This window comes from Mus pahari, chromosome 1 (assembly GCF_900095145.1).
Source record: "Mus pahari chromosome 1, PAHARI_EIJ_v1.1, whole genome shotgun sequence".
In the NCBI taxonomy this organism is placed as follows: Eukaryota; Metazoa; Chordata; class Mammalia; order Rodentia; family Muridae; genus Mus; species Mus pahari.
The window spans coordinates 1247174-1253840 of NC_034590.1; positions in this window are offsets into that span (position 1 = coordinate 1247174).

The following is a 6667-nucleotide window of genomic DNA, read 5'->3' on the forward strand; positions in this document are numbered from 1 at the left end:
GATTTCTGAGTTCGAGGCCAGCCTGGTCTACAAAGTGAGTTCCAGGACAGCCAGGGCTATACAGATGAACCCTGTCTCCAAAAACCAAGAGAGAAAGAGAGAGAGAGAGAGAGAGAGAGAGAGAGAGAGAGAGAGAGAGAGAGAGTTTTACTCAGATACTGGTCCATACTCTAGACTCAGACTGGGGCTTCCCCAAGTGTAACTTGCAGCCACATATGTCAGAGGCTTATAAAAGCAAAGAACATTAAGTTATATGATATATATTAATATATTGTATAAATACCCTGTCAGCTCACTTCCTCTTTCCTGGAATTGCTGGGCTATTCTTAAACACTGTCCAATCTTATCAAATCTTTTACTGCCTCGGCTGTTCTCACAGATATAAAGGTTTGTAAGAGATAACTGCTAGTTCTGCTCTTGTAAAAACTGCTTGCCTGCTCGAGATACATGAGGGGGTCCTCAGACATCTATAGAAAGCCCTGCCTACACAAAGCAGACTGTGAGCTAACCCGATCCCAAACGCTGTACCTTGGTGGGGCTTGCCTTTATAAACCCTTAACTGACACGCCTGTGTGACATACGTGAGGGCCACTACTTAGGAGCACTCTCAGGTGCCAGGTGCCAGGTGCCAGTCAGCCATGGCATCAGTGTCTACATAAAAGTTTCTGCCACGCGGTGGTGGCGCACGCCTTTAATCCCAGCACTTGGGATCGGGAGGCAGAGGCAGGCAGATTTCTGGGTTGGAGGCCAGCCTGGTCTACAGAGTGGGTTCCAGAATAGCCAGGGCTACACAGAGAAACCCTGTCTCGAAAAACAAAAAAAAATTTTTTTTTCTTATTTGTCCAAATGTATTCGTACTCAGACTTCTAAATCTCTGAATGACCCCATACCCATAGCACTTCAAAAAATGCCTACCCCCCCCAATTAATAAATAGAAGAAAAAGAATCAGCCTTTGTTAGCTTAGGGAAAGGAGCTGACCCATAGTTACCCTCCAAGTTTATGAGGAAAACGGGCCTCAAGACCATGATTGGGCCTTGAGCTGGGAGTTATTGGAAAGAACCGTACATTTTTTTTTCTTTTTTAGAACCGTACATTTTAAAATGGCTCAACATGACCTTCGGGAACAGGAGAGTCTGGAGTGGAGCTTCATTCTGCGTGAGAAAGAGGGGTGGGGAGACGAGTTTACTGCTAAAGATCTCTTGCTTAACAACCTGAGTCTGAGAGGTCCCCAGTGTACCCTCATCAGAGGCTCACAAACATCTGTGACTCCAGCTCCAGGGAATCCAGTGCCCTCTTGTGTCCATCATGGGCACAGCATGCGTGTGGTGCTCATACAAACACTTGGGCACACACACAGATAAAATTTCAAAGTAATTATGCTTTGGAATGTGATTATTTATTTGTGTGTCTCTGTGTGTGTGCGTGCTTGTGTGTGCATGCATGCACGCTCCCACGCGCGTGCACACACACATACACACACTCGCGCACACACATGCTTGAGTATTGGACCTCCTGGAGCTAAAGTTACAGGCAGGTGTAAGCTGCCTGAACAACATACACTCCTGCCAACGCACCAATCTTACCTTAAAAAAATAATAATGTGAGCCGGGCGTGGTGGCGAATGCCTTTAATCCCAGCACTCGGGAGGCAGAGGCAGGCGGATTTCTGAGTTCGAGGCCAGCCTGGTCTACAAAGTGAGTTCCAGGACAGCCAGGGCTACNGGACAGCCAGGGCTACAGAGAAACCCTGTCTCAAAAAAATAAAAAATAAAAAAATAAAAAAATAATAATGTTATAAAAAGAGAAAAAAAAAGAGAGAGAGAGAGAGAGAGAGAGAGAGAGAGAGAGAGAGAGAGAGAGAGAGAGAGAGAGCATGGGAAGGGGTGTTGCATGAAGAACCTTCTGAGAAATTGCCTGGGGAAACAGCTGACTTTTTTAAGTTTTGAGGGGTCTACTAGGAGGTTTTTTAACCATGTGATTTAGTTCAACATAGTATACACGACAAAAAGCACAGGGGAGCCAGGTATCACAAATTAAGAGCTGTTGGCCACAGGAAGGTTGCTTCTGAACTCTGTTCCAGGGAGAGAACAGAGGAGGTGTGGCCTGGTTTCTTCACTTTGTAGAGTCTGGTTGCTTCACACAAAGGCATCTTAAAGGGGCGTTAGGATCTACCACCTACGTGGTCCTGGGGATGAGCCAAATCACAGTTCCAACAAAATTCAAGCTGGGGAGCCAGTGAATTTACTGGGCTTATTTACATGGTGTGGGCAAGGGGCTGCTGACAGGAGCCTGGCGGATCCCAAAGCTGCAGTACTGTGAAGTCTCACTTGGCTGGATAATGGCTTCCCCCAATCTCCGCGGACTGAGTTCACTCACACTGTTTTCACACTGTTTAACCCAGGGGCCACCCACAATTAGGGCACAACGGCAGACAAACGTGTGGGAGGAGCAGGTGCCAACTCAGGCGAAAGTCTGACTTTCCCTAACCCCTTCTCCTCTGAGGAAGCCCCCCCCCTTGTTAACAGGTCTCCTCCTGTGGTCTCTGACCCTAGAGGTCTCCTGCAAATCTGCACTGCTCATCTGATGAAGACGCTTGGAAGACCGGCTTCCACAACACATGTGGGCATCCACTTGAGGGCACATCTGTTTGTCAGATCATCCCTTCACCCTCTGAAGGTCTTGGTACCTTACCAAAATCAGCTGACAGGGAGCTGGAGAGGTGGCTCTGTGACTAAGCACTTCAGGAGATACAGTCTGCCCTGCTGAGTCCATGGGCATCCACAGATGTGTGCACTTACCCCACCCCTCTCTCTCTCACACACACACATACACATATAGAAACAACAGCAGTTTTTAAAAGGGGGCCAGTGAGTTGGCTCACTGAGTAAAGACCCTTTTGCTGCCAAGCCCGACAACCTGGATGCTGGGATTTGAGCCATCACACCCAGATCCATTCCCTAAATGCATCTTTCTCTCAGCTGTTTTCCGCTGGTGATGTCCAAATGTTATGTCTCAGATAAAAAGGTCTGAGAAGCCAGATGAAGTGTCATTATATGCTTTGTTTGTTTGTTTGTTTGTTTGTTTGAGTTGGTTGGGTGTGGGCGTGTTTGTTTGTTTGTTTGTTTGTTGTTTTTGAGACAGGGTTTCTCTGTATAGTCTTGGCTGTCCTGGAACTCATTCTGGCCTCAAACTCAGAGAATGGCCTGACTGCCTCCTGAGTGCTGAGAATAAAAGCATACACCACCACTACCCGGTATGTGTTTCATGCTTTTAATCCCCATACTTGGGAGGCAGAGGTAGTCATATCTGGGAGTCCAAAGCCCGCCTTGTCAACATAGTGTGTTCCAGGAAAACCAGGGCTACATAGAGAAACCCTGTCTCACAAACAACAAAAACTCGGAAATACTGACTACGGCTTTCACTACGCACACGCTCGTGCGCGCATGCGTGCTTGCGCGTGTGTGTGTGTGTGTGTGTGTGTGTGTGTGTGTGTGTGTGTGTGTGGTGCACAGGCGCGAACCGTCGTGGAGGTCAGAGGACAACCTGCAGTAAATTCTGCTCTGTAAAAATATACTGAGCTGGGCGTGGCAGCGCACGCCTTTAACCCCAGTTTGCTGCCCCACTCTCCCAATCGGGCTCCGTCTGGTGCTGTCCGTGGTGCTGACTTGCACCTCTGAGCCTCTGCTTCCAATAGGGAAGAGCTGGAGTGACGGTTTTGCCGGTAAGAGATGCTGGATATATGCTTGGTCATAGGCGTCCTGAGCCAATACGGATCCTTTCAGAGCCCACAACGGATCAGTACAGATATCACCAAAGCCGAACTTGGTGAACCAATGAGTTTTATTGGGGTTACTTACAGGAGCAGAAATGACTTACAGACAAGCTCGCCCCTGCTTGAGTGACAGCTTACAAAGCCGAGAAGCTGGAGCACACCGCACACCCTGGAGACAGCTAAATAGGCTGAAGAGTGTCCTTCCAAGTGATTCAATTGGTCTAAACCTCTTCCAGCCTGCTTAGCTGGTTTCTGCTTCTTCCAGGCAGCCGGTCTGGTCTAAGAGTCTTCTTTGCAGCTTTGCTTGTCTGAGAGTGACTCTCAGCAGCTTAGCTTGTTTACTTTAGGAAGGAGGGGCCTAGTTAATCTGGTCAGTTTCAGGGACTTCCTGAAGCCATTTTGAGATATTTGCCTTCCTGCTTAAGGAGCTTCCCTGCAGACTGGAATGTTTCCCTCTCAGAGAAAACTGTTCACAACCTGTTCTCCACTGAGCCGCTGCCACCCCAGCCCCTTTCATACTGTTTCTACAGTTTACGTGAATACCCTTCAAAGTCTGCATGTTAAAGACTTGGGTCTTAGAATGCTCCAGGGGGATGCTGTGAGCCTTTACAAAACACAACTGAAGTCGTTTGAATAGGAATGGCCCCCACAGACTGGTATGTGGGAGTGCTTGGTCCATAGGGAGTTGCATTATTAGGAGGTGTGGCCTTGTTGGAGTAGGTATGGGTTAATGGTGGACATGTGTCACTGGGGGCAGGCTTTGTGGTGATACAGTCTTTGTTTCCTGCCTGCAGATCAAGACGCTGAACTCTCGGCTCCTTCCCCAACACCATGTCTGCATACTTACCTCCGTGTTTCCCGCCATGATGATAACAGACTAAGCCTCTGAAACTGTAAGCCAGCCCCAACTGCTTTTCTTTATAAGAGCTCTTGTGGTCATGGTGTCTCTTCACAGCAGTAGAAACCCTAACCAAGACAATGACTTTATAGGAGGTTCTTAGGTTGTGGTGGCATGCTCCCAAAAGCAACTGTGGGGCTCAGTCTTGTCATTCTCTCTGCTTCATGATTCATGATGCAAAGGGTTCTCTCCACCAGGCACTCTCCAAATGATGTGCCCTCAGCAATGGCCTACAGCAGTGGGATGCTCAATCTTTGACTGAACCTTCAGAACTCTGGGCTAAACCTCTTTATATATTGGCTACCTCAGGTTTCATTGCTGTAACTTGATGCTACAAATTGATGTTACTAATTTTTAGTCACTAATGACTAATGTGACTAAATGTACCGATCAAATTACATTACAGTGGGCACATGCACAACTGCCGAAGAGCATGGTGACAGGCTCTCCTCTTGTGACAGCTCCTCCTACAGTGTGGGAGAAACGTGGGCATTGTATGGATCCTGCCTGACCATGCCCTCCGATTCCCCTTCTCTCCAATCCGTGTTATACCTTGAATTATGCAATCTCAGTTAGACATAGCCACATGGTGCCACCTGGAAAGCACCAGACAGTCTGGCGGGGACAGGCTGGGGGTTGTGGGGGGGAGGAAAAACCCTACAGTTTCTGTAAGAGATCAGCATTAGCTCAGGACACCTCAAGGCCAAGGCCTCATACAAAGGAGATTTATTTGTCCCAGAGAGACAAAGGCAGGGAATGAGAGACAAATACTTGGAGATCGAGGAGGAGGCAAAGGGCTGGGATAGAGAGGAGACAGATGCGGCACATTAGGCAAATGGCAGTTAGTAAAGGCTCAAAGGGAAACCCTGTGATAGGACGAGGTGTTTAATGTTGATTGGACAGGTTAATTTGGATAGCCAAAGGGAGCTTTTGATTGCTGGTTTCAGTGCTTTGGTAGCTGGACCTGGATAGTCAGCTTCAGGAGGAGGGAGCTTTAGGGATGCGATCTTACCGTTTTCTTAGCAAAGCATTGGGAACAGGAGAGAAGGACAAGAGTGTTTGCCACGCTCTGGACAGCTACAGCCCCTTCGCTTTCCAAAAGTTGTGTTCACAACTCGGGGTCTGGCTCTGGGAAAGAGTGATATTTAAAAGAGTCCACAAAGAGCCGGGCGTGGTGGCGCACGCCTTTAATCCCAGCACTCGGGGGACAGAGGCAGGCAGATTTCTGAGTTCCAGGACAGCCAGGGCAACACAGGGAAATCCTGTCTTGAAAAAAACAAAACAAAACAAAACAACAACAACAACAACAACAACAAAAAGAGTCTACAAAGGAAAGCGGATAATTGGGCTGGTGAGATGGCTCAGTGGGTAAGAGCACCTGACTGTTCTTCCAAAGGTCCGGAGTTCAAATCCCAGCAACCACATGGTGGCTCATAACCATCCGTAACAAGATCTGACTCCCTCTTCTGGAGTGTCTGAAGACAGCTACAGTGTACTCACATATAATAAATAAATAAATGTTTTTTAAAAAGGAAAGCGAATAATTAACTGAGTGACATAAGTCATAAGTGAGGGGAAGGGCTTGGCTGCCAGTACACACCAAAATGTTGGGCAGTCACCAAAGGTCTCGAGTGCCCTGTGAGCAGCCTACTCACAGGAGACATCTGCTCTCTCTTACTGTCCAGTTCTTTTTTCAACATGTTCGCACGCACGAAGACTTCAGAGAACAACTTTTGGGTGTCATTTTTCTCCTTCCACCATGTGGGTTTCTGGGATTGAACTTAAGTCATCAGACTTTGGGGACAGTGACTTTATCCACTGAGCCATCTTGTTGGCCTTTATGGCTCGGTTGTAAGTCTATCTATTTATGTTTTGCCTTTAATTGATAAATCATAGTATAGTTAATAGGTTAATATAGTTAATAATAACCTGTACTAGCTTAGCTAACTATCCAGGCATGGTGAGGCATGCCTATCATCCCAGATTCAAGAAGCAGA